The 27,603-nt window shown below is 40.3% G+C and overlaps 1 long non-coding RNA gene across 1 annotated transcript; it reads left to right on the forward strand.

Annotated features, from left to right (window-relative positions):
- Positions 1-5,240: 5,240 nt before the first annotated feature.
- On the forward strand, positions 5,241-14,251 carry LOC129473475 (uncharacterized). The gene is made up of 3 exons (XR_008654272.2): positions 5,241-5,458; positions 12,186-12,352; positions 13,276-14,251. It is a non-coding gene; the product is annotated as an uncharacterized lncRNA (long non-coding RNA).
- Positions 14,252-27,603: the final 13,352 nt, after the last annotated feature.

Here is a 27,603-nt window from a genome sequence, read left to right on the forward strand (position 1 = left end):
TGTAAGTAAAGAAATGTGTGCAGCATGCTGACTTATTTATTGAGCATTCTGTGCACATCCTCTGGGGCTTTCAAGTCCCTGCTGTGGATAATCTGCATGTGACAGCTGAGACAGGAGGAAGAGGCCCAAGGGAACGCATTCCTGCTAGGGCAGAGCTGGCTGGCTGCACAGTGGAGAGTGTTTGCTGGAAGCTGCTGCCAGCCATGGGGCACCTACCCGCCCAGCGGCCCTTGCATCCAGGTGGGGCTGTGTGAGTGGCTTTGGCCAGTGGGTACAACTTCATGATCTAATGTGATTCAGGGTGTGTTATGGGCTAAGTTATGTCCCCGCCCCCAAATGTATATGTTGACATCTTAAGCCCCTATATCTCAGAATGTCACTATTGTCATATTTGAAGATAGGGTCTTTAAAAAAGTAATTAAGATTAAATGAGATCATTAGGGTGGGTCCTAATTGTAAGGTCCAAGAAAAGCTGTTCCTTCACCCTCTGAAAATCAACTCACAAAACGCAGATTAATAGGAGAAATGGCATACAGATGAATTCATATACATGGAGGGAACATCACAGCGTGGTTACCCCAACCCCCTGATGGTGTACAGAGCTTGTATACCATCTTTTTTATTTTTATTTTTGAGACAGGGTATCACTCTGTCGCCCAGGCTGGAATGCAGTGGCACAATCTCGGCTTACTGCAACCTCTGCCTCCCAGGTTCAAGTGATTCTTGTGCCTCAGCCTCCTGAGCAGCTGGGATTTGTTTGTTTGCCATCTTGAGGTTACAAAAATAATAGGGGCTCAGAGCATAACCGAAAACAGGTATGGTGGTGAATGAGGTTACAGTGGCAAGACAGGTTTTGGGAGAGGAGCAGAGAGGCCCGGCAGTGGTCTTGTCATGTAGATGCAGCATCACGGGTAGCATCCCTTAGAGAGAATAGGTGGCAAATGTTCCTTTCAGACCTTTAAAGGTACCAGCCTCTCATTTCATCTTTCCTAGATCAGGGCAGGGGAGGGCCTCAGAGAAAGCCTGGCTGCATGGATGTGGGTTCTCTACAGATGCAAATCTCTCCACACGACAGTGTTGCAGGGCGACTTCTGTCTGTAGGCCCTCTGACAGCCACCTCGAACTACGTCAAAGAAGTAATTTTTTGGGTGAAATATTTTGGTTTCCTTCAGTCCCCATTTTGAAACTGTACTTTCAGAAAGTTTCACATCAAAGCCAAGTTGATAGCTTTGGGTTACAGGTTGTTAGATAAGAGATAGGCAAAGGAAGGGAAGAACATATTGGGATAAGCAGAAAGGAACAACTTTAAATATATCATCCCATACCTTCTTGAAGCATTCTCTTTTTTTTTTGAGATGGAGTTTCGCTCTTGTTGCCCAAGCCAGAGTGCAATGGCACCATCTTGGCCCACTGCAACCTCCACCTCCTGGGTTCAAGCAATTCTTCTGCCTCAGCCTCCTGAGTAGCTGGGATTACAGGCATGTGTCACCACACCCAGCTAATTTTTTGTATTTTTAGTAGAAACGGAGTTTTACCATGTTAGCCAGGCTGGTCTCAAACTCCTGACCTCAGATGATCCGCCCGCCTCAGCCTCCCAAAGTGCTGGAATTGCAGGTGTGAGCCACCACGCCCTGTCTGAACCATTCTCTTAGTCCTGAGAATAGATCAGTTCAGTTAAATAGCTGTGTCACATTCCAGGGGGTGGCCTTGCAGGCGAGCTCTCAGAGCTAGGCCTCTACATAGGATGCAGGCAAACAGGTCTCTAGTGAGAGGCATTTCTATGGAAACAGAAGGAAAACAAAGGTTTATGTCTGGGATAGTCTAGTATACCAGTTTTCTTAGAACCTGAAGCATCTTCAGATTTCACTGGCAATCTGACAGATTTTTCTGGATTGCAGTTTGAATCATGTCTTCTAGTCGACTTTCTGAGTAGTCCATGCATCCACAGGAACAAAGGCTGTTTATATATGAGTGACCATAGGAATTTCTCCTGAAGTTTATATTAAGTTGTCTAACTTCAGTTAGAAAAGCATAGTTTTATTTTCTAGTGATTCCAAGTCAGAAAAAAACCGGAGAAAGCTTTGAAAATGTTAGTTTGGAGGCTTATAGCCAGGAAAGGATTCAGGATTCAGTCCACATTGTAGGTTAAAAATAAAAACTCAAAAACAATGGACAAGGCTATAATCTAATAACAGGTATACTGTAGTTTTCTTCTGTTAAAAGAAAAACTTCTGCTGAGTTAAATTCAAAGGAGTTTTAATCGAACAATGAACAATTTGAGAATTGGGCAGCTCCCAGAATCACAGCACATTCAGAGAGACTCCAAGGGGTGCCTCGTGGTCAGAACAAATTTATAGACAAAAAAAGTAAAGTGACATACAGGATTCAGAAGCGAGGTATAGGAAAAGCTGAATTGGTTACAGCTTGGTGTTTGCCTTATTTGAACGCAGTTTGAACACTCAGCAGTGTATGACTAGTTGAAGTATGGCTGCTGGGATTGTCCAAGACTCAGCGATTGCTACAGGCATGTACTACTAGGATAGGTTTTCAATCTTGTTTACCTATTATGTTAGGTTGTGGTTCATCCACAAAGACTCAAATATAGAAGTACAGAGTTCTTCTCAGGCCATATTTAGTTTGCTTTAACACTTCTGAATCACAATTTGTCTCTCTCCAGTCCCACCTTTACACCAAGAATATTATGACCAATTTATTTGCAAAATAAGTTTTAGTATTATTGTACTTGGCCTGTTTATTTGCATAAAGTGCAGCACAAATAGTAATTGGCCACTTAGGCTTCTTTTAAGTTGGCTTTGCTGAAATATTTTCATAAGGAATCTCCAGTTAGACTTTCAAAAGCCTCTTGAGGCTAGAAAGCCAAGTCAAAATTTCTTCATCGGACTGTGTAATACCTGAATGAGTCAGTGAATTCCTCTCTTCTTGAGGTTCCCAATATTTCTTGAGGTTCCTGGGTCTGTCAGAAAGTGACATTCTTTACTTACCACAGGTCAGAAATCATGTAAGGAAACTGCATAGACAAGGCTGGTCTTTCCAAGGGGCTTTTTATCAGCTCTACAAAGTCAACTTCAATTCCTCACAGCAGTTTGGTCATATTTAAAAATATGCTGGCTGGGTGTGACGGCTCATGCCTATAATCCCAGCACTTTGGGAAGCCGAGGCAGGCAGATCACTGAGGTCAGGAGTTCAAGACCAGCTTGGCCAACATGGTGAAACACTGTCTCTACTAAAAATACAAAACTTAGCCAGGAGTGGTGGCAGATGCCTGTAATCCCAGCTACTTGGGAGGCTGAGGCAGGAGAATCACTTGAACCTGGGAGGCAGAGGTTGGAGTGAGCCGAGATCACACCACTGCACTCAAGCCTTGGTGACAGAGCAAGACTCCATCTCAAAAACAACAACAAAAAATGCCATTCCAGTCAAAGCCTTGATAAAATAATTAGCATTACCAACTGTGTCCTGTTACAGGAGAAAACATTCTTATTAAACTTGTGCAAATAACTATGTTGCCATAAAATAAGAATACTTTCAAATAGTTTCTGAATTCTGGAGAAATCAGTTAGAGAGAAAGGTACGTTTGAATTTTTCTTACAGAAGTATACTTTACCCAATTGCTGTAAGCCATAAATAGCTCAAAAGAAAAAAACAGTTTTCTTGACTCTGGAAAACAAAACATAAAGAGAATCAGTACTATTTCAAATAAAAAGTCATAAAAAAGCATTTCAGTACTCTATCAGTTCAGTTCTGTGGAATTAACTTTTGTTCTACTTGATGTTGGGTTAGCAATCCTCATGAATGCATCAACTTTTTAATTACAGTCCAGGAAATTTTTACGTAATCTAATGGTATTATCTCCAAATATATTAGCAACCTGCATTTAAGAGTACTTGTCAGGGTCCTTTACATGCATTTCCTTTAAGAAGAAGCAAATTTTGTACTGTCGCACATTGTAAACTACTTTTTGAAAAGAATTAAAGTAAAACAATAATTGTGGATGACAAAAGAATTAGAATAGCTATGGTTAAAGACACAATTGACAAGAAAATTTGGTTATTTCCGTGGCATACAACAGTTTAACATAATAAACATGATTGATAACATAGACAAAGACATCAGAATTTTAGGAATCTCATACAATTTTGAGACACCTATTAATAATAATATGCTTATACAAATATAACTCAAAGTTAAAGACCACTCTTGTTTGACAATCCTTCCCGTATGATTTTAACATATCAAAAAAGCCTAATATGTCTCTGTTGGACTTCCAGGTTCTTTTAGTTATATTTAAAATATTTCAAAAAGCAAAAACTTGAGCTGGAGGCCATTATCCTTAGCAAACTAACACAGGAACAGAAAACCAAACACTGCATGTTCTCATTTATGAGTGGGAGCTAAACAGTGAGTATATATGGACACAAAGAAAGGAGTAACAGACACCAGGGCCTGCTTGAGGGTGGAGGATGAGGATAGAAAAACTACCTACTGGGTATTGTGCTTATTACTTGTTTGATAAAATGATCTGTACACAAAACCACCAAACCCCCGCAACACGTAGCACAGTTTAGCTGTATAACAAACCTGCACGTGCACCCCTGAACCTAAAAAAATTTAAAAAGCAAAAACTTAGCTCTTTGATAGACAGGAGAGACTCAATTTTTAAAACAATCAAAAGACCTAATAAAGACAGAATGAGGCAAACCCTCTTCTTTTTCTTTTTTGTCATTTACTCAAAAGGTAAGCAAAAATCTTTTACTACTTTTTAATACTATATGAACATCTTGTTCAAACAGAGAACCAAATTCTGTCCTTGCATCAGTGTATTGACACTAAAGCTAATTTTAATAAAACCTTATAAACAGATTCATCCAATCTCAGTCTTAACCACACAAGATAAGATTTCCATAAGCCTTTTAGAACGTTTTATAATTTTTTCCATTCTCTTTTGCTCCTCGAGTTTCTCTATTCAGTTTTACCGTTCTTTTTTCCCCTTCAATTTAAAACAGCCCTTAAATTACCCCTACACTGACAAAATTTCTTTTCTTTTAACAAAAACTACATTCTCATGCCTTCTTTATGGCCTTCCTTACCAAAAACACCTCCTACTTTTCTTGTGTGTTTTGTCTAAGAAGTGTCTGTCTTATATCTAGTAGTTTTAATTACATAAATTAATTATAATGTTAACTCTTAGTAACTCTAATTTTCAGTAAAAAACCTAGGCAGTAAGCCATTTTAATTGTTATGTATCAGATGCAGAGCCCAGGACAAAGGACAGAGCTGTGAAAACAATGCTTGGAGGATCTGATCCCTTCTAGCAAGGCCAAGAGACCCGGCTGAGCTGGGAGGACGGGGTCTCCAGGCCTCACCATGGCCACTTATATAGACCCCAGCATCAAAAGGCTCAAAGCCAAGGACACAGGCTCATGAAAAAATTAAGCAGGTATCAAAAAATATCACAAAGGCAACAGTTTTATGACATGAAAACATCTGTCAGAGACAATATAAATGTGTCTGCTAATAGAACCAGGTAAAAGTGTCTAAATTCTGAAGAGATTTCAATTTTATTTTACTAATGATTTTAAAAACTAGCTTTATTTACCCAACATGACTAAACGCCCATTGACCTGAAAAGCATTTGGGATTATTTACTTAATTTATGAGTACTCATTTGTTTATAAGCCTATTCAGTACCATGTAGACAATGTTCAAACACAGACATACGCACACATACATAAAAATACAAACGAAGGACGAACACAAAGACTGTATACTTTTATTTTTAAAATTTTAGCGATGAGACTGGTAAGATTCACTAGTTTAAAAGGACAGTTGTATTAAATTGTGTCTCTGTAAATGGAACAATTTAAAATGTATCTGTCCTATATGGCTGAAGTCCTTACCTTACAGAGTTTTAGAGAAAGCAGGGTAGCAAATTTCCATCTCAAAGCACAGAGGGAATTTTAGCTTTCTCAAGAAGGAGTTTGAGTGTGTTAGAGAAAGATTAAAAATGGATTTCAAGGTAATAAAAAGTCATAGAAATTCACCACAGGATGCTTTTCATTTTGTTTTTGGAGGCAGGGTCTCACTCCGTTGCTGAGGGTGGAGTGCAATGGCACAATCACGGCTCACTGAAGTCTCAACCTGGGTTCAAACAATCCCTTTGCCTCAACCTGATGAGTAGCTGCTACTATAGGCACACGTCATCAACCTGGCTAATTTAAAAATATATAGATATTTATATATTTATAATATAAAAAACATATTTATAATATAATTATATAATATAAAAAACATATTTATAATTATATAAAACTATATATAATATACATGATATATTTATAAAATATATATAAACAATATATTTTATATATCATGTATATCATATATTACATATATAACATACATAATATATTAAATATATATTTATATTAATATAAAATCTATAGAAAATATATATAAATATATAATTTTTATATTAATATATTTATATTAATATAAAATCAATTAAAAAATATATAAAATTATAATACACAAAGTGTATATACATAAAAATATGTACATAAATATATATATATTTATATTAAATTTATATCATATATAATATATGTATATCATATATTATCTTCTAATATAAATTTATATAATATAAATTATATATTACATATTTTCTTATATATAATATAAATTATATTATAAATATATATTATATATTTATATTATATATATTATATAAAATATATATTATATATTATATAAGATATATATAATATATAATATACGATATATACTATATATTATATATATTTTATATATAATATATAGGATATATCCTATATATTATATATATTTTATATATAATGTATGGGATATATCATATATAATATATCCCATATATTATATATATTATTTATCCCAACTAACAGATGAATACTTATATAATTATAGATATTATATAATATATATTATATATTATGTATAATATATTATATTAAAATATATAATATACACATAATATATAACATATATTATGTATCTATTACATATCTTATATGTAATATATATTATGTATTATATATCATATATAAGATGTAAATTTAATATAAATATATATTATATATTTTATATATATTTAGATATATATTTTTAAATATGTATTTTATATATTTTGTATATATATTGATTTTATATTGATTTTATATTAATATAAAAATTATATATTATAGATTATATATTTTTATATATTTCATATTAATATAAATATATATTTAATATATATTGTATATATTTATAAATAGATAAATGTTAATATTAGATAATATATAATATATATTATAATGTATATTCTATAAATATATATTATATAAATATATATTATCTTATATATAAAATATATGTAATATATATGTCACATATATATTATATATATCATATAATTATCATATATAATTATACACTATATATTAATTATATCATAGAATATATAAAGATAATATATAAGATAATTTATATTATATAAGTATATATTAGTTTATATATCTATTTTATATTATATACTATATATAATATATGATATATAAATTTAATATAAATATATATTTATATATATTTTATGTTGATTTTATATTGATTTTATATCAATATGAATATATATATAATATATAATATATATGATATAATATATAATATATGTAATATATGTAATGTATATGTAATATATGACATGTAATATGTGATATATAATATATATTGTGTATTTGATATGTACTACATATTAATATATACTATATATAATATATACTATATATAATTTATATTATATATTATATATACTATATATATCATATATAGAATATCATATATGAGGTATAAATATACAGTATAATTATATACTATATATTTATATATAATTTAATTATACATAAATATATAAAATATATATATAATTTATATTGTATATATGATATATAATATATATCATATATAGAATATCATATATGATATATATACTATATAGTCTATATAGCATTTTGTTTTTGGAGTATATATACTATACTATATACTATACTATATACTATATATTAAATGATATATATACCATAATATATAATGTATAGTATATAATATATACTATATATAATATATATAGTATATATAATATATATAATATATACTATATTATATATAGTATATAATATATATATAGAATATATAGTATATATTATATAATATTGTAATATATAATATCTATTGAATATATATTTTATATATATTATATATAGTATATATAGTAATATACATATGGAATACATATTGGAATAATATATTTTGTAATTATTATACAGGGTATATTGTAATATATATTTTGTAATATATATAGAATATATATTGTAATATGTGATATATATGTAATATATATAGAATATATATAACATAGTAATATAGAATATAGTAATATATATAGGATATATATTATCTATTATATATTGTAATATGTAGGATATATATTATCTATTATATATATCAATTATAATATATAGGATATATTTTATATATAATATATAGGATATATATTATATACAACATATATTGTATTATAATATATAGGATATATATTATATATAACATTGTATTATAATATATAGGATATATAGTATATTATATATTGTATATAATATATAGAATATATATTGTATTATAGTATATATTGTATTATAATATATAAGATATATTATATTATTCTATATATAATGTATATAATATATAGTATATATATTGTATTATAGTATATATTGTATTATAATATATATTATATATAATATATATTGTATTATATATCATATATAAAAATATTTATGTACTATATATTATAAATATATATATTTATATTGTAAATATATAAATATACATACTTTTTAGAGATGGGCCTATGTATAATATATAGGATATATTATTATATTATTCTATATATTATATATTGTATATAATATATAGAATATATATTGTATTATAGTATATATTGTATTATAATATATATTATATATTATATATTGTATTATATCATATATAAACATATTTATGTACTATATATTATAAATATATATATATTTATATTGTAAATATAATATATAAATATACATACTTTTTATAGAGATGGGCCCCTGCTATATTGCCCGAGCTGGTCTCAAATTCCTGCGCTCAAGCAATCCTGCCGTCTTGACCTTCCAACGTGCTGCAATTACAGGTGTGAACCATCACACCTGGCCGTTCCATCGCCCCCACCACAGGATTTTATAATCAGACTAATTTTAATGAGTGGTTTCTTATTTAATCTCTGTTTTCCAACTGGGCAACTGAACACCTTAACAGATCCAAGAAAGCATTTGCAGTTTTCAGGGTCTAATATTTAAATATGTGAAAACCAGGCACAGCTGAAAGGCAGAGCATCTAGATCTTTAAATATCAAGGATCCTGCTTTTACACTGAATCTTGAGTCCCCCAAGCGGGAAATTCCACAGGACTGTGTTCCACAATGCTTATACAGTACACCTGGCTGCAAGGACGGCCCAGTACCATCAGCCCACCCTGTGGTCAGCTCATCCCCTGTGGGAGTCTTATTCCTTCATGGTGAGTGCTCCATAGCCTCTGAGTTTCAAACCACACCTTTCTTATATAAATGCACAAAGAAACGAATAACTCCTGCAGTAATAATCATTCACTGCACACACTGTTAGTCAGCCACCTCCAAAGCTGCAGCCCTTGACAGTGACCTGCCAACCATCACACATACAAAGGACAAGTGCTTCTTGGCCTTGCAGTACAAAGTAATCTCTGGTATCCACAAAAGCCAAAGAGACCTGGTGATGCAGTAGAAAAACAGAGGAAAACGGACCCTGCCTACGACTTTATAGACTCCACAAGGAAGACAGAATAGTGCATAAAAGGATTGAGTAGAGCCTTTTTCTGTGTTCCTAAGGGGGTGGCAGAGTCATTAGAAGTCCTCTCTAGAAAGCTGCATGTGGTGCTGAAGATGGCAAAAGGAAGGAGAGGCAGAAGTGGAAGGAAATGAAAGAACAATTTCTACAGAAGCCAATTTGAGGATATTTGAAGTTTTCTAAAAGGCCAATGAAAATATTACATTTTTCCCTGCAAAAATTATACCAACAAGGAAGGAAGCAAACAGAAGGACTGAATATACTTTAAAAAGGGGTGTCAGTCAACTGAAAAAAGTTCCCAGAAACAGGATCTAAAAGAGAAAAGGCAGAAAGGCCTTTATGTATACATAGCTTGAACATCAGCTTTTAATTAATCTGACTTCTGATCAGAGAGCCCTTAAAAACTTTTTCTTCAAATCTTTTATTATCTTTAGTTGGGACTGGTTCCCTGACTTAGAATTGAACCCAGACTGTGACAGTGAAAGCATGAAATTTTAACTGCCAGCCTACAGGTAGAGTAGCCTTCATTGTGAATTCCACAGGGTTTTCAAAGCAGGTACTTCGAGTGTACAAGGATTTAAAAAATGCTTTAGGCTGGGCACAGTGACTCATGCCTGTAATCCCAGCACTTGGGGAGGCCGAGGTGGGTGGATCACCTGAGGTCAGGAGTTCGAGACCAACCTGGCCACCATGGTGAAACCCCCATCTGTACTAAAAATACAAAAATTAGCTGGGTGTGGTGGTGCATGCCTGTAGTCCCAGCTACTCAGGAGGCTGAGCCCAGGAGAATCGCTTGAACGTGGGAGGCGAAGGTTACAGTGAGCCGAGATCACGCCACTGTACTCTAGCCTGGGTGACAGAGCAAGACTCTGTCTCAAAATATATATATAATAAATAAAAACTGCTTTAGGTCATTTTTTGTTAATTTTTTTTAATAGGGAGGGTCTTGCCATATTGCCCAGGCTAGTCTTGAACTCCTGGGCTCAAGTGATCCTCCCACCTTGACCTCAAAATGCCGGGATTAGGGCATGAGCCTTTGGGTCCAGCCAAGGTCATGTATTTTTGCTCTTTAATTTTATCAAGGGAGTTTCTAAGGCTAGCCATGGCACTATTATTTGTCTTTATTTTAATTTAATCTTAAAAATAAGGCAATTGCTTAGAAGGAGAGATCTCTAAAATCCTCTTTTTTTTTAAATTTAGAAGTCTAATTCTAAGGATCCATATTTTTACCACTAACAATTAGAATTTTCAGTGGTCTACTTATTCCAATAGCAACTCAATCCAATAGACTCTTCATTGGAAGCCCGTGAAGTAATTTTCCAGGTTTAGGTTAAATTTTTAGCATATGTGCAAGAGGTGTTTCCTGGAGAGGGCATAGAAGAGGCAGTTCTAATTATTCCCAAAAAGTCCACTTGCAGGAATAAGCTAAGATAGCCAAAGCCTGTGGTTGCCACAGATGGTTAAGGATAATGTTTGTGTGTATGACGCCTCCAGTAGCCCACAAATGTATGGGGGGCCACTGGTCACAGACTCATTAATCTCTGACACTGTGTAAGCCATTTTAGGATTGGACTTGCCCAGGATGACCAGGTCACAAGGGTTGAGATGACAAAAACCCCTTATGGATGGGACTTCTTGGTAAGACAACTCCCCCCTGAGAGCCTGATATAATTGGAAGACAAAGTGTGCTGCTTTAAATCTTATGTGTCTCAGATTCTCAGCCATTTTCAGATCGCCCACCTGATGTGACCCAAAAATCTCACCCCCTGGATGGTGGAGACTGACAGGGAGCTCCCACTTGGTCACAAGTCAAGCTCATAGGGACATAATGCAAGATGACAGGGAACCTCATCCAACCTTTATTTAGGGACCCACAGTGAAGTTTTGTCTAAATAGATACAGGTCTGATTAGAACGGTAAAACTGACTAGCCTGCAGGGCCGGCTCCAACGATGGACTTAGGCCTGTGTGCTATCCTGTGGTACCCTTCTTAATGAAACAACACAGAAAGGCAAAGACAAAGCAATAGACTCAGGGAGGAAAAGGGATCAAGCAATATGAACATTCACACTAAAGAGTACTACAGAGTTCCTACGCCCAAGACTAGTCATAAATCCTTTGCTCCTATTAACCAAAACTTTTCAGAGAGAGTGATTTTTACCATCTGCTCAACCAGATTCCACACAGAGAGGCCAAAGCTGGCTGGTAACTTTTCCCCCTTCTCCCTGCCTTTTAGGTTCCCTTGACTGTGGCTTCCAGAAGAGCAGAGCTCTGGAGTCCTGCTGAGCATGCCAAATCTGTGGGGGCCAAGAGATAACTCCCCCTTCACCCTCTGAAGTTTCACTGAAACATCAACCAACAAAAAGCAGATTAATAAGAGAAATGGCATACAACTGTGTTAAGGTGCGTGGAGGGAATATCACAGAGTGGTTACCCCAACCCCTCAATGGTGTACAGAGCTTATATACCATCCTGAGGTTCCAAAAAGAATAAGGCTCACAGCATAGGCAAAACCAGGGATGGTGGTGAGTCAGGTTCTAGTGCCAAGACAGGTTATGGGAGGTAGAGAAGAGGAGGTCTGGCCAGCAAAGTTGGTCTTGTGGTGTAGATGAAACCTCACATTAGCAGCCCTCAGAGAGAAGGGATGGCAAATGTTTCTCTCTGACCTTCACGGTGTCAGACTCATGTAATCTTTTCTAGGTCCTTCCCAAGGAAGGGCCTCAGAGAAAGTCTGGCTTCGTCAAAGCGGCTTCTCTATAGAGGCGCATCTCCCCACAAAAGGCAGCATCGCAGGGCTACCTCTGTCTGCAGGCCCTCTGACAGGCACCTCCAAATATGTCCAAGGAGTATACTTTCAGATAAAATATTTTGGTTTTCTTCATCATCCAATATGACTGATGTCCTTATAAAAAGAGGAAATTAGGACACAGACACACAGATAGGAAAGCCCTCATGAGAACACAAGGGGGAAGGCGGCCATGTGCACGCAAAGGAGAGAGGCCTCAGGAGAAACCCACCCGGCCACACCTCGATCTGGACTTCGGCCTCCAGAATGTGAGGCAACAGACTTCTGCTGTTTGAGCCCCCCAGTCTGTGGTACTTTGTGACAGTAGCCTGAGGTGACTCCTGAAGACTGGGTGCATAACTGCCTTTGCAAAATTATGACGGTAAGATAAATCTGACGTAGCTGACTCCATCTCGCTTCTGACCTCCAAGTGGGACAGTGTGGGGGTGGAGTTTCATCCCCACAGGAGCATTCCCACTGATCACAAAACCCACACCACTACCTCACTGACACCGTGTTTAACCATGCCTTTTTCTTAAAGAATTCCAGAAACTGGCCTTAGGAGATAACCAAGGTTGTGGAGTGTCCCACCTCGGGAAGGAATGCTGAACAATTGATTCGTAGCCTTGTGGCTGTTGGCCAGACCACCAGGTGACCTACTATTAATCAAGAGAACCATTACAACCAAATAATGCTGGCCTGCATACCGTACCCTTCATGAACTTCGCCCAGCCCAGCCTGTGCACCCTATCCCTCATGTCAATTCCCATGCTTCGCCTAATAAAAAAGTTCCACCAGCTCTTTTGAAGGAGTCAGGGAGTTCTCTTTCTCTCCCTCCCGTGCTGCCTCCCTTATGCCCAGGCATAAGCTCCAACGAAGCCTTGTCTGGAAAACTCTTTCAGCCTTATGTCAATTTCTATCTCATTGAGAGCCCACGAGCTCATGGTGGGTAACAAACTGTCTTTGGTCATTCCTGGGCGTAGGCCAGGCTAACTGTGGGAGGAATTTGGTTTATAGTTTAACTTAAATGATAATAAAGATGATAATAGTCCTTCCCAGAAACTAACTCCCTCCTTGCTCACCATCAAATACTTTGTAAGCAAGAATAGGATTATGAGAGGGGCCTGAACTCAGCTAAGATATAGACATATTTTCTGTAATCTTTCACTGCTTTGGGATTATAGAAAATGTGGCTAGAGGTCACAAGATTTGTGACTTTTCCATTTACAGATAACGTCACTACTGTAGAACCTAAGGGCTTTTTTGCGATGTTTTTCAGACTGACCCCACCCAGACTTGTGAGTCAGCTGGTGCAGACTCCATGCTGAAGGACCATTTTTCACACCCCTATTATTTCATCCCCCACCAATTAGCAACACCCATTCCCTGGACCCTGCTCATCAAATTATCCATAAAAACTCTAACCTTTGAGCCTACAGGAAGGTGAATTTGAGTGTGAACTCCTGTTCTCCTGCGTGGGACAGCCTCCAGTCAATTAAAGTCTTTCTCCTTTGCAATGCTGTTGTCTCAGTGTGCTGATTTTTATCGGTGCCGTGGGCAGGAAGAACCCATTAGGTGGTTGTAGGTGTACCTTCTCTGTTCTCTCTTCCTGTCCTTGCTGGGTGGGCTGTGGGTGTCCAGAACAAACTTGGAAACATTGCTGAAGATGGTGGGTCCTCTGTTAGCCTAGGTTTCTGCGTAACTCTGTGGTTTGGAGCCTGCTGTTGATGATAGTCAGAAATATCCATTTGGGATTTAGGTAAATGAGGATCAAACTTGTTTCATAGGAAGCCATGGAAATGTTGAGATTTATTCATTACAACAGTCACAGTTACTCTTTCCAAATGGAGAAACCTTCCGGTAGATTAAGGGAGACAGGTGGCCACCCCTGGAAGAAGGGGAGCAGCAGTGAAATGTGAAGTGCTGCCATCCCCAGTCACAGAGCACCTGGGGTGGCCTAGGAAGGATGAATTAAAGCTACTAAGATGCCTCATTAAATACTGGGAAAAGAAAAATAGCACAGAGAAGTCTCAGCTCTGTGAGGCACACAGACCCAGAGAGAAAAGAGTGTGGGTTTAGCTAATCCCTACCCCTGCACCCATGCCCAGGGGCTAGTGTTTTTGTTTTATTCTTTTGAGACAGGGTCTAGTTCTGTCACCCAGGCTGGAGTGCAGTGGCTCAATCACAGCTCACTGCAGCCTCAACCTGCAATTCTCCTGCTCACACCCCTGAGTAGCTGGGGCCACAGGTGCATGCCACTGCACCTGGCTAATTTTTTTTATTTTTTGTACAGCTGGGGGAGTCTCAAACTCCTGAGCTCATGGGATCCTCCTGCTTCAACTGCCCAAAGTGCTAGGATTACAGGCATGAGCCACTCAGTCCAGTGACAATTACTTCAGGTAATTTTGTTACTGACAAGCTGCCTCACTCATTAAGTTCCTGGATTCTTGTGATACAACGAACAATGTATAGACAATCAATAGCTGATGTTATTTTAATGTATCTGCTTGGTAAATAATTTGGGAACTACCCCTTCTTTCCCTTTAAAGCCTCCTTGTAACTGTTGCTAATTGGAGGGCATACTCAGGGCAGCTGGCATCTGTGCTCCCAGCTTGCAACTTGAAACCCTGATCCAAAGAAACTCTACTTATGTAAGTTTTGCCTCCGCATCTTCCTTTTAGGTCGGTATTACCATACGGTCCTGGGAGTGGAGAGGAAGTAAATGCTAAAACCACATGATGCCACAAGAAAGACACTAGGATCCAGGACAAGAGCCCTTGGTGGAGTGATTCTCATTAAGACAAACTGTGGGTTCCATGCCACTAAATGACAGCCATGGCAGAGAATGCACAGAGTGTGTGTTTATGTTGGCTTCCACTGTTCGGGCTTTTCACGTTGAGGGTATTGTGCCTGATGCTTTCTGTCTAAGTTATTTAATAGGTCACCCAAGCACCAGGGTAATTAAGAGGTGGGTGGTCTATGTTGAAGGGTAAACAATATAATTCATCTGTGGTCCTTTCAGTTCGCGCTGTTGGAATGAGTTCCACCTTCACAAAGCTCATTCGGAGCTAAAATCAAAAACTACTTGGTTGTAAGCAAGTGAATGATCTGCCATCCAAACCCAGGGACCCACTAGCACCTACCTTGGTGTGGTGGGCTGTGAGGGCATCCCAGGTCTGGAGCCATGCAAAGGTGCCAGACTGCCTGCTGCCTCCCTAGGACCGTCCTGCTGCAGTGGGGCTGACCTTCAGCTCCTCAAAATGCCATAGACTATGTTGTTGTTCATTCGTTTGGCCTCTTCTTCCTCCAAGTTCATGGAGGGGTGTGCCCTGTCCCCTTGGAGTTAGCAGTGGCCTTGTGACTTGCTTCAGTCAGGGAAATCTGAGCAGACACACTGGATGCCACTTACAGGTGGAAGCATTTGGGAGCTGGCACCAGGTTTACCATGCCATATCCTCCCAGCCAGTGTGATGATGGAGCCCAGGTTGGCACGTGTGAAGCAACCCGGAATACTGAACTCCCCCAGGGAGACAGTTGTTTGAGAAGGTGTCCTGGGCCTTCAATGGACTGAGGAAGAGTTCACCTTTTGTGCAGCTAGACAATGAAGTCTTGGGGTTCATTTGTTCCTGCTCCATCTTGCCCATCCTGACTAAAGCCCAGCCTAGCCCTGTAAACATCTCTTAATGCCCAGGCGGGCTCTGAGGCTGCTACTTGTGTCTCAATATCTGTTCTCCTCTTATTTCTTAGATTAACAGAGAATTTTTAGCAGGGCAGAGAGGTGCATATGACAAAGGTAGCATTGCCCTGCCTCCCCTGAAGCTAGGACGTGGCTGTGTAACTGAGTCCTCGCTGTGTCTGTGCTGGAGTGTCTCTTTGGGACGCCGCCTCCGTGCCCACAAAGGAGACAAGCAGAAGGATGGCAGTGCTCTAAGGCAGGAGTCTGGGCCCCTGACAATTTCACAGAGCTGAACTGCTGCATCAGCTTGGACTCTTAGAGAAAAATCAGTTTCTCTCTCATTTAAGCCACTGTGATTTTGGGTCTCGTAAGGAAGCTGAGCTTACATCATGATCAAAACATTTACTTGAATTCTGTTGAATGCAAAGGCTCCAGGAAGCAAAAGGTCCTGAAACCAAGGTTTTTCAGAGAAACTGAGAGCGCTCATGGTACTGAAAGCTTATCAAGAGACTTGAAGTCAGATATGTAAAAGTCATTTTCTTCCTCTCAAACTGTAAATTACGGAAACTAGTCTCTTCAGAATGAAGCAAAGGCGAGACTTGGGAATGACAGGAAGAGAAAACTTGGGGATGGAATGGATCACTTTGGCAGCTAAGAAGGAGTCTGGGCAGTCAGCAGGCAGACTGGTGATTTGCATTCTTATTCACAAGAATCCTTTTGTAGATCAGGCTAAATAGCTCTTTTCAAAAGAAAACGAGTGTCTGCATGGGATCATGTTTATATTAAAAGCTAATAAAGTGGCATTTTAAATGTGCCACAATGTGTAGCTACGTATGCTTGGCTGCAACCCACAGCAGCAATGTAAATTCCTTCTGAAATGCCTCAGAAGGTGGAAAAGAGGGAATGCTCGCACACTGCTGGTGGGAATGTAAATGAGTACAACCTCATGGAAAACAGTGTGGAGATTTCTCAAAGAACTAAGAGTTGATCTACCATTCAATCCACCAATCCCACCACTGGGTATATACCCAAAGGAAAAGTCATTATATCAAAAAGACATCTGTATGTTTATTACGGAACAATTCACAATTACAAAGATATGGAACCAACCTAAGTGCCCATCAACAAATGAGTGGATAAAGAAAACCTGATACAGGCCGGGGCAGTGGCTCACGCCTGTAATCCCAACACTTTGAGAGGCCAAGGTGGGTGGATCACAAGGTCAGGAGATCGAGACTGTCCTGGCTAACATGGTGAAACCCTGTCTCTACTAAAAATACAAAAAATTAGCCTGGCGTGGTGGCGGCGCCTGTAGTCCCAGCTACTCGGGAGGCTGAGGCAGGAGAATGGCGTGAACCCTGGAGGCGGAGCTTGCAGTGAGCAGAGATCCTGCCACTGCACTCCAGCCTGGGTGACAGAGGGAGACTCCATCTCAAAAAAAAAAAAAAAATAAAAATAAAAAAATAAACACAAACACCCTGATACATATGCACCATGGAATACTACTCAGCCATAAAATAGAGTGAAATGATGTCTTTTGCAGCAACTTGGGTGGAACTGGAGGCCATTATTCTAAGTGAAGTAACTCAGGAATGGAAAATCAAATCGTGTATATTCTCACTTATGAGTGGGAGCTAAACTATGGGAATGCAAAGGCATACTGAGTGGTACAATGGAGACTGGAGACTCAGAAAGGGGGAGGGTGAGGGGGAATAAGGAATAATTTACTGCATATTGGAGGCCAGGTGCAGTGGCTCACACCTGTAATTCCAGCATTTTGGGAGGCCAAGGTGGGTGGATCACTTGAGCTCAGGAGTGTGAGACCAGCCTGGGCAAGATGGTGAAACCCCATCTCTACAAAAAAATATAAAAATTGTCCGGGTGTGGTGACCTTCACCTGTAGTCCCAACTTCTTGGGAGGCTGGGACAGGAGGATCTCTTGAGTCCAGGAGGTTGAGGCTGCAGAGAGCTGTGATTGTGCCACTGCACTTGAACCTGGGTGACAGAGCAAGACACTGTCTCAAAAAAACAAAACAGAAAAACTACATATTGGGTAATTGTACCTATTCAGGTGATGGGTGCACTAAAATCTCAGACTTCACCATTATAAGATTCGTCCATGTAGCCGAAAGCCACTTGTAGCCTGAAAGCTACTGGATTTTTTTTTTTTTTTTTTAAAGGAGGTCAGCTCTCTGTTGGGGAAAAATAAACTGAAAGTTTCACCCACTGTGAAGATTTACAGGCAGCACAGAGATGGAGCTGTCACTGTTAGGGAGGCGATTTGTTTTTCTAATCCTCAAATTTAATGTTGTAAGTTTTACAAATAGCTAAAATGAGGACAGAGGTAAAACACATCACTAACATTGTCTGATCTCAAGCCCATCCAGTTTGCGAGTGTATCAGAGCTCTGCCAGTGTGTCCGTTTTCATTACTGATTTTACCCCGATCCTGCACAGGCCAACTATGAAAACAGACTAAATACAAATACCTGAAAAGCAATCAACCTATCAGACACAAACAAAGACTTTAATGAAGGGAATAATCTGTCGTTTCTAGACTGGAAGACAGTATTTTAAAGGATAATTTCCCCTAAATTATTCTATTTAATTCAGTATCATTAAAGGTAAACATCTCAACAAAATTTGGGGAGAACTTGACAAAATTATTTCTAAAGTTGAGCTGGAAAATAAATATTTGAAAATAACTGAGAATATTTTGGAAAAGAATAATAAGGGAAGAATTGTCTTATCCACATGAAATTCTTATAGTAATACAACAGTTACAGTAATAAAAATGGTGTGGTCCTGGCCCAGGAACAGACAGGTAGATTAATGGACTGGAACAGAAGGTTCAAAATAGACTTCCACAGACCTGGGAATGCCACGCAAAGAAAGACACAGTGTCAACTCAGAAATAGAAAACAACCTAATAAAAAAATTGGCACAAGATTTGAAGAGACACTTCACCAAAGAAGACCTATAAATGGCAAATAAACTCATGAAAAGACGCTTCAGGCCATTACCCATTAGTGGAATGAGACGCCACGACAACCCTGTTAGAGCGGATTAAGAAAAAAGCCAGAAAGACACAGCAATGGAAAAGACCCAGTGCTGTTGGGAACGCTGGGCGGCTGCAACGCCCACGCGCTCCCCGTGGGAAGGCAAAGCGGGCCGCTGCTTTGGAAAACAGCAAGACGTCTCTCAGAAAGGTAAGACACACTTCCTAGATGCAATGGCCCAGTAACGCTACTCCTGGACTTTTGCCCAAGACAAATGAAAATGTATTCTCTTCATAAAACCTGTAGGCAAGTGTGAATAGCAAACTCACTCATAACCACAAAAAGTGGAAAACCCCTCAAATGTCCTTTAACTGGTGAATGTGTTCCTGGGAAGTGTGGGTTATGAAGGACTGAGTACACCCCAGGAAAGGAGTGGGCTGGCCCGGCTGGGAGCAGCCCTGGGGGCTCTGCGTTGGGCTGTTTATTACATCAGACTGTTCCCTTAAGTTCCTGCCTCTGTCTTGAGTCTCCACCTTGTTCCTGCCTAGTTCCCACCCCAAGTCTGTGGATTCTCCTTTATTGTCAGTTAACGTGCCTGTGCTGGTGACCAGCGTGAACCCTGCCTGATGGCAGCATTGCTCATGTCCACCACCCCAGGAAGGTCCTGTAGCGGTTAAATTAGTGCCTGTTGCGCCTGTGTATCTCTTAGGAATTTCCCTTTGCCCTTCTTCCATTCTTATCCGCACACAGCTATCGACCTTCTGACAGGTTAACTGCAGACTGAGCAATGACTGGGTGTCCTAATGAGAGGTGACAGCATGCTGACAGTCCTGACTCGCTCTCTGCGCCTCCTCTGCCTGGGCTCCCACTTTGATGGCACTTGAGGAGCCCTTCAGCCACCGCTGCACTGTGGGAGCCCCTTTCCGAGCTGGCCAAGGCCGGAGCCAAGGCTCCCTCAGCTTGCAGGGAGGTGCGGAGGGAGAAGCGCGAGAGGGAACCGGGGCTGCGCGCGCCGCTTGCGGGCCAGCTGGAGTTCCGGGTGGGGGTGGGCTTGGCGGGCCCCGCACTCAGAGCAGCCGGCCGGCCCTGCCGGCCCCGGGCAATGAGGGGCTTAGCACCCGGGCCAGCGGCTGCAGAGGGTGTACTGGGTCCCCCAGCAGTGCCAGCCCACCGGCGCTGCGCTCGGTTTCTCACCGGGCCTTAGCTGCCTTCCCGCGGGGCAGGGCTCGGGACCTGCAGCCCGCCGTGCCTGAGCCTCCCACCCCCTCCATGGGCTTCTGTGCGGCCCGAGCCTCCCCGGCAAGCACCACCCCCTGCTCCAGGGCGCCCAGTCCCATCGACCACCCAAGGGCTGAGGAGTGCGAGCGCACAGCACGGGACTGGCGGGCAGCTCCACCTACAGCCCCGGTGCGGGATCCACTGGGTGAAGCCAGCTGGGCTCCTGAGTCGGGTGGAGACGTGGAGAACCTTTATGTCTAGCTCAGGGATTGTAAATACACCAATCAGCACCCTGTGTCTAGCTCAGGGTCTGTGAATGCACCAGTCGACACTCTGTGTCTGGCTGCTCTGGTGGGGCCTTGGAGAACCTTTATGTCTAGTCCAGGGATGGTAAATGCACCAATCAGCGCCCTGTCAGAACAGACCACTGGGCTCTACCAATCAGCAGGAGGTGGGTGGGGCCAGATAAGAGAATAAAAGCAGGCTGCCCGAGCCAGCAGCGGCAACCCGCTGGGGTCCTCTTCCACACTGTGGAAGCTTCGTTGTTTCGCTCTTAGCAATAGATGTTGCTACTACTTACTCTTTGGGTCCACACTGCTTTTATTATGAGCTGTAACAGTTACTGCGAAGGTCTGCAGCTTCACTCCTGAGCCAGCGAGACCACGAGCCCACTGGGAAGAAGGAACAACTCCAGAGGCACTGCTTTACTAACTGTAACACTCACGGTGAAGGTCTGCAGCTTCACTCCTGAGCCAGCAAGACCACAAACCCACCAGAAGGAAGAAACTGAACACATCTGAACATCAGAAGGAACAAACTACAGACGTGCCAGCTTGAGAGCTGTAACACTCACCACGAGGGCCCATGGCTTCATTCTTGAAGTCAGTGAGACCAAGAACCCACCAATTCCGGCCACACGAAGGAGCGTTTCAGGGTGTCCCCTTCTGCATAGGAATCTTCCCTCCTCTCTGCTCAGGTCTAGCAGGCATGTTTCAGGTGATCCTAAGGGTGTGAGACTTTCCAGAGCTTCCTTTTTCAGAGCTTCCTTATCCTGTTCATGGCTAGCTGTCTGCCTATTTTAGCAAATAGATAAACAGAGCGTGGCACAACAATACTACTCAGCAGCGAAAAGCAATGAGCTGTCCCCAGACACAGCAACACACGAGGGATCGCATGGGTTGCTCTTAGTCAAAAAAGCGGTGCTCAGAGGTGCACACCACGCCATTCCATCCTTATGACATTCTGGAAAGGGCAAAGCACTGGGATGGAGAAGAGGGCTGTGGACTGCCGTGGATTGGGGGTGCGGATCACTACAACGGTGCAGGGAGCGGCAGTTTTGGGGGGTGATGAAACGGTCCTCTGCCTTGTGATGGTGGTTATGCAACGCTACACATTTGCCCCAATCATGCAACTATCCACCAGAAGTGAATATTATGCAATGCAATAATATTATGCAATAAAAAACAAAACTTAAAAAGACATGTCATCTTAGAGTTAAAAAATAAATTATCTAATATATGAGGTACGATAACAGGCTGGTGACTTAAACAAAAAATAGAGGTAGAGCTCTACTTCAGACCTCACATGAAAATAACGTCTAGATGGATTGAGGATTTAATTGTAAATATAGAAATTATAAGATATCATAAGAAAATATGGGTGAATATTTTTATAATCTTGGTTGCAAGAGGTCCTTCAAATGAACAGGTCAGAAATCCCCAAACCCCAAATCCATGTATTTGGTGATATACAAATTGAAAACAACTTTTTTTTTTTTTTTTTTTTAAGACGGAGTCTTGCTCTGTCGCCCAGGCTGGAGGCGTGATCTAGGGTCACTGCAACCTCCACCTCCCAGGTTCAAGTGATTCTCCTGCCTCAGCCTCCATGGTAGCTGGGATTACAGGCATGTGCCACCACTCCCAGCTAATTTTTGTATTTTTGGTAGAGATGGGGTTTTGCCATGTTGGCCAGGCTGGTCTCGAACTGACCTCAAGAGATCGGCCTGCCAAAGTGCTGGGGAAAATGACTTTATAACACAATAAAATAAGCATGTTGAAAACTAAATTGGTAAAAATATTTGCAACTCACACACTAAAATATAAATTTCCTTATTAAAGAACTCAAAAAAGTAAAAAAATAAAAATCCAAATTTGGAAAGAACATGAATTGACAATCAATAAATTAATCAATAAACACCTCATGAACAATAGAAGAAACGATAGAAACAGCAGTTGGCTTTGTGTTATCAGATTGATCAAAAGCAAAGGAACTGGTAAAGTCTGCTAGCAGTAGGGTTTAGGAAACGGGAACTCTCATGAGTAAGTAGTGGGAGTATAAAGTTGCACAGCCTTTGGGGAGGGCACTATGCATTCTTCGTTTCCCCTAAGAAAATAATAACACAATTGAAAAAATATAGACACTTAAGGACGCTTGTTTGTAGTGGCAAAACTTTTTGCTGTAAGTTTTGTGAGCCTTGAAAACTCTAACGCTCTCTGTGACCTCCCGGAGGTGACTGTAATACACAGAAGCTTCTCAAAATTATTTGACCAGAGGAACCTCTCAATGGGTCACCCATAGGTCATAAAGAGGGGACTGGAAGAATAGTCACTAAAATGTTAATGAAGGCCACGTCTGAGATGGTGAGATTTTTGTTGTTTGTTCTCTTCTGTATTGCTTGAATTCTTTAAGCAATGAACATTTATAATTTTGATAAAGAATAATCAATTCGTTTTCAAAAGGAAGAAAAAGGATCCTATCTACAAAAGGAGAGTAACTTGAAACTTCACTGCAAAGCAAACCCTTCCATAAGTCAGAATGATGTAAAGACAAGAGCCTGGTGTACATAGTAGACACTCAAAATCTTCGAGTGAAACAGACCAAGGGGTCAGAGTTAAAAGATAAACTTTTGTCTGGGCACAGGGGCTGCAGCACTTTGGGAGGCCAAAGTGAGAGGATCACTTGAGCCCAGGAGTTTGAGACTAACCTGGGGAACAAAGCGAGAGCCTGTCTCTACAAAAACACACAAAAATTAGCTGGGCATGGTGGCGCATGCCTGTAGTTCCAGCTACTCGGGAGGCTGAGGCAGGAGGACCACCTGAGCCCAGGAGGTCCAGGCTGCAGTGAGCCAAGATTGGGCCACTGCACTCTAGCCTGGGCAACAGAGCAAGACCTTATCTCAAAAATAAGTAAATAAATCAAGACGAAGTTTTGAGCCCTTGCTGTTGCTTATATGCTTTAGCACTGGACACATTATTTAACCTCCCTAAGCCTTAGTTTTCTTATCTGTAAAATGGAGATAATGGTATCTATCTTGCCTCACTCACCATAAGTGGCTGTTAAAATGAATATCAGTATAAAATTACTTTGCTTAAATCCTTGAAATAATTCTAGGAATGGTTACCTTGGGCACCTTGAAGAATCTGAGGCTCAGAGAGAATAACTTTATTCTCAGTCACATGGACACTAAGTGATGAAACCGACATATAAATTGAACAGACAGAACTAAGCCTCCTCCGAGGGTTACGTCCACCTATGCATACATACATTTTAGAGCTTTGCTACTCAAAGTGTGCTCTGCTGACCAGTAGAATCAGAACCACCTGAGAAATACGGTGTCCAGGGCCTGACCTAATGAAACTGATGGTGTACCTTAAGAAGATCCCCAAGTGATTCTGTTACCGAAACGCCAGGGGTTTGGTCTAGGTCTTATTTCTTGTTGCTCAGAAAGCTAATCACTGAGTTGAGTTTTTCCAGGGAAGAAGGCTTTAACTGGGTGCTGCAGCTGAGGAGATGGGAGATCTGTCTCAAACCTGTCTCCTTGACTGACTAAAATTGGGGAGTTTATATAGCGAGGAAGGAGTGTAAAACAGAATTAGGGAGGGGTAAGGAAATGATATGGTTTGCTGTGTCCTCACCCAAATCTCATCTTGAATTGTAGTTCCTGTCATCCCTATGTGTTGTTGGAGGGACCTGGTAGGACGTAATTCAGTCATGGGGGCAGTTACCCCAGTGCTGCTGTTCTCATGGTAGTGAGTGAGTCCTGATGGTTTTATGAGGGACTTTTCCCTTTTGCTCATTCTTCTCCTTCCTGCCACCATGTGAAGGAGGACATGTTGGCTTTCCCTTCTGCCTGAGGCCTCCCCAGCCGTGCTGAACTGTGAGCCAATTAAATCTCTTTCCTTTACAAGTGACCCACTGTCAAGCATGTCCTTATAGCAGTGTGACAGCAGATTAACACAGGAAGCAATCATGAATGAGCGGACTGGCATCTTGTCCGGATGTGGTGATCTGATGAGTTTCAGCTCCTTTCCTGAGGAAGCAACTCAGATGAGACAAATGTAAGTTTCAAGTTTTAAGATCAGGAGGGTCAATTTCTATGTTTATTCAAAAAAGTGTCCCAATTCTATGGGACAGTTGGGCTGGTTTTAATTTGTGTGCACGTCCAAGTGTGAGAGGCATGGTTTTATGGGACATGGTCTAATCTCCAGTACAGCCAGGGGTTCTGCATCTATGGATTCAACCAACTGCAGATTGAAAAGTTTCAGAAAATAAATTCTGCAAAGTTCCAAAACCAAAGCTTGAATTTGCTGCGAATTGAGTACTACATTGAATCTACGTGAATGAAGTGATGTGTAGGCCTCGTATTAGGTATTGTAAGTAATCCAGAGAGGAGTTAAAGTCCACGGTTCTATGCAAATGCAATGCCATTTTCTATCAGCAACTGGAGGATTCACAGGTTTTGGCATCTGCTGGGGTCCTGAAACCAACCTCCCTATGGATACCAGGGGAAAACTATATACACACATCTCTGTGATAACGAATAGGACTTTTCTGTCATTGGTAAGATGACTAAATATTAGTTTCTAATCTGAACTGTTGCTACAAATTGTCCTTGGGAAAATGAAGTTATTTAACTTTAACTTAGCATTTCCCAAATGCTCCTTTTCCACAACAGCAATTAACATAAATTAACGGAAGTAAAGAATTAACTCTGTAGAACACACTTTGAGGAAGATCCATCTACATAACATATGGGGCCCAGTGTGTCAAATGAAAATGTGAGGCCCTTTGTTCAAAAACTATTGGCCAGGTGCAGTGGCTCACGCCTGTAATCTCAGCACTCTGGGAGGCCAAGGCAGGTGGATCATGAGGTCAGGAGTTCGAGACCAGCCTGGCCAACATGGTGAAACCCCATCTCTACTAAAAATACAAAAATTAGCCAGGCGTGGTGGTGGGCACATGTAATCCCCGCTACTTGGGAGGCTGAGGCAGGAGAATCGCTTGAGCCAAGGAGATGGAGGTTGCAGTGAGCCGAGATCATGCCATTGCACTCCAACCTGGGAGACAGAGCAAGACTCCATCTCAAAAATAAAATAAAAAAATAAAATAAAATAATTATTAAGCACTTTGAGACAGTAACAGGAGAGCATTAAATGGAATTCGGGGGTGGGGGGCTTCTAAACTTGGGCCTTATGTGACTGAATGGGCGTTGCCCTCCTGAAGCTGGCCCTGCATTGGGGAATGTTTATGATTATAAAGAATTGTGACTGTGGGAAATCCAAACCAGCAGAACTGTGGGATAGAGCCAGACTGGTCACTTCCAAAGCCTTGCTATATTTTTTACAATTTCACATTCTTGCCAGAGGTTAGAGCCTTGAACTCGTAGTCCAGAGGGTGGAGATGGCCGTGATCTGCCAGGTCCCTTTGGGCCCCTTTGTGTTCCTTTCCTCTCACCCCTCCCTGCTCCAGTCCCCTCCTCCAAACTTTCTCTCTCTGAAGATTGGTTCTCATTTTCTAAAGTTTCAGAAAAGTAGAACCAGGCAGTATGATTCTTTTGGGTCAGGCTTCTTTTGCCCAGCGCATTATTTGAAGATGTGGCTCTGTTGTGGCATGTATTCAATAATTCATTGCTTTTTTTTTTTTGAGTCTCGCTCTGTCACCCAGGCTGAAGTACAATGGTGTGATCCCGGCTCACTGCAACCTCTGCCTCCTGGGTTTAAGCAACTCTCCCGCTTCAGCCTCCCAAGTAGCTGGGATTACAGGCACCCACCATCATGCCCGGATAATTTTTGTAAAGATGGGGTTTCACCATGTTGGCCAGGCTGGTCTTGAACTCCTGACCTCAGGTGATCCCCCCTCCTTGGCCTTGCAAAGTGCTGGGATTAGAGGCGTGAGCCACCATGCCCAGCCCAGTTCCTTGCTTTTTATTGCTGAGTGGTGTCCCATTGAATGGATGCTACTCAATGCATTTATCCATGAGATTGTGTTTCCCCATCTATCCATTGATGGACATGTAAGTTGTTTCCAGTTTGGAGCTCTTACAAATGAAGCTGCTATAAGCCTTCCTGGATAAGTCTTTGTGTGGTCACATATTTTCAGTTTTGGAGAGTAAAAAGTTAACAATGGACTATCTGGGTGGGAGGGTGGGCGTACGTTTGGATTTTAAAGAAACTGCCAACTCTTTTCTCGAGTGACGGCAGCATTTTTCATTTCTGTCACAGTGTCTGTGAAGTCTGGTTCCTCCACCTCCTCGTCAACACCGGCTGTGACCAGGCTATTTATTTAGCCATTCTAAAAGGTGCGCGGTGGTCACTTACTGTGGCTTGAATTTGTATTTTTCTTTTTAATTTTATTTTTCATTGAGATAAAATATACATATAAAATTTATCATCTTTACCATTTTTAATTGTGCAGCTCAGTGGTAATAATTCCATTTTAACTTGTATTTCTCTAGTGACCAAAGCTGTTGAACATCTTTTCATTCCTTCTCTACCACCCCTATAGGGTCTTTGGTGAAATGTGTGTTTATATCTTTGGCCCATTTTTAAAAATTGGGCTTTTAAAAAAATGATGAATGAGTTTAGAGAACACTTTATATATGCTGCAAGCAAGTCCTTTATCAGATACATAATTCTCTGTGGATGAAGCCTCCATCATGGGCCAGGTGCGGGGGATGCAGGAGTGAAGAAAACCGGCAA

The sequence above is a fragment of the Symphalangus syndactylus genome, chromosome 23, assembly GCF_028878055.3.
Source record: "Symphalangus syndactylus isolate Jambi chromosome 23, NHGRI_mSymSyn1-v2.1_pri, whole genome shotgun sequence".
NCBI classification, from domain to species: domain Eukaryota; kingdom Metazoa; phylum Chordata; class Mammalia; order Primates; family Hylobatidae; genus Symphalangus; species Symphalangus syndactylus.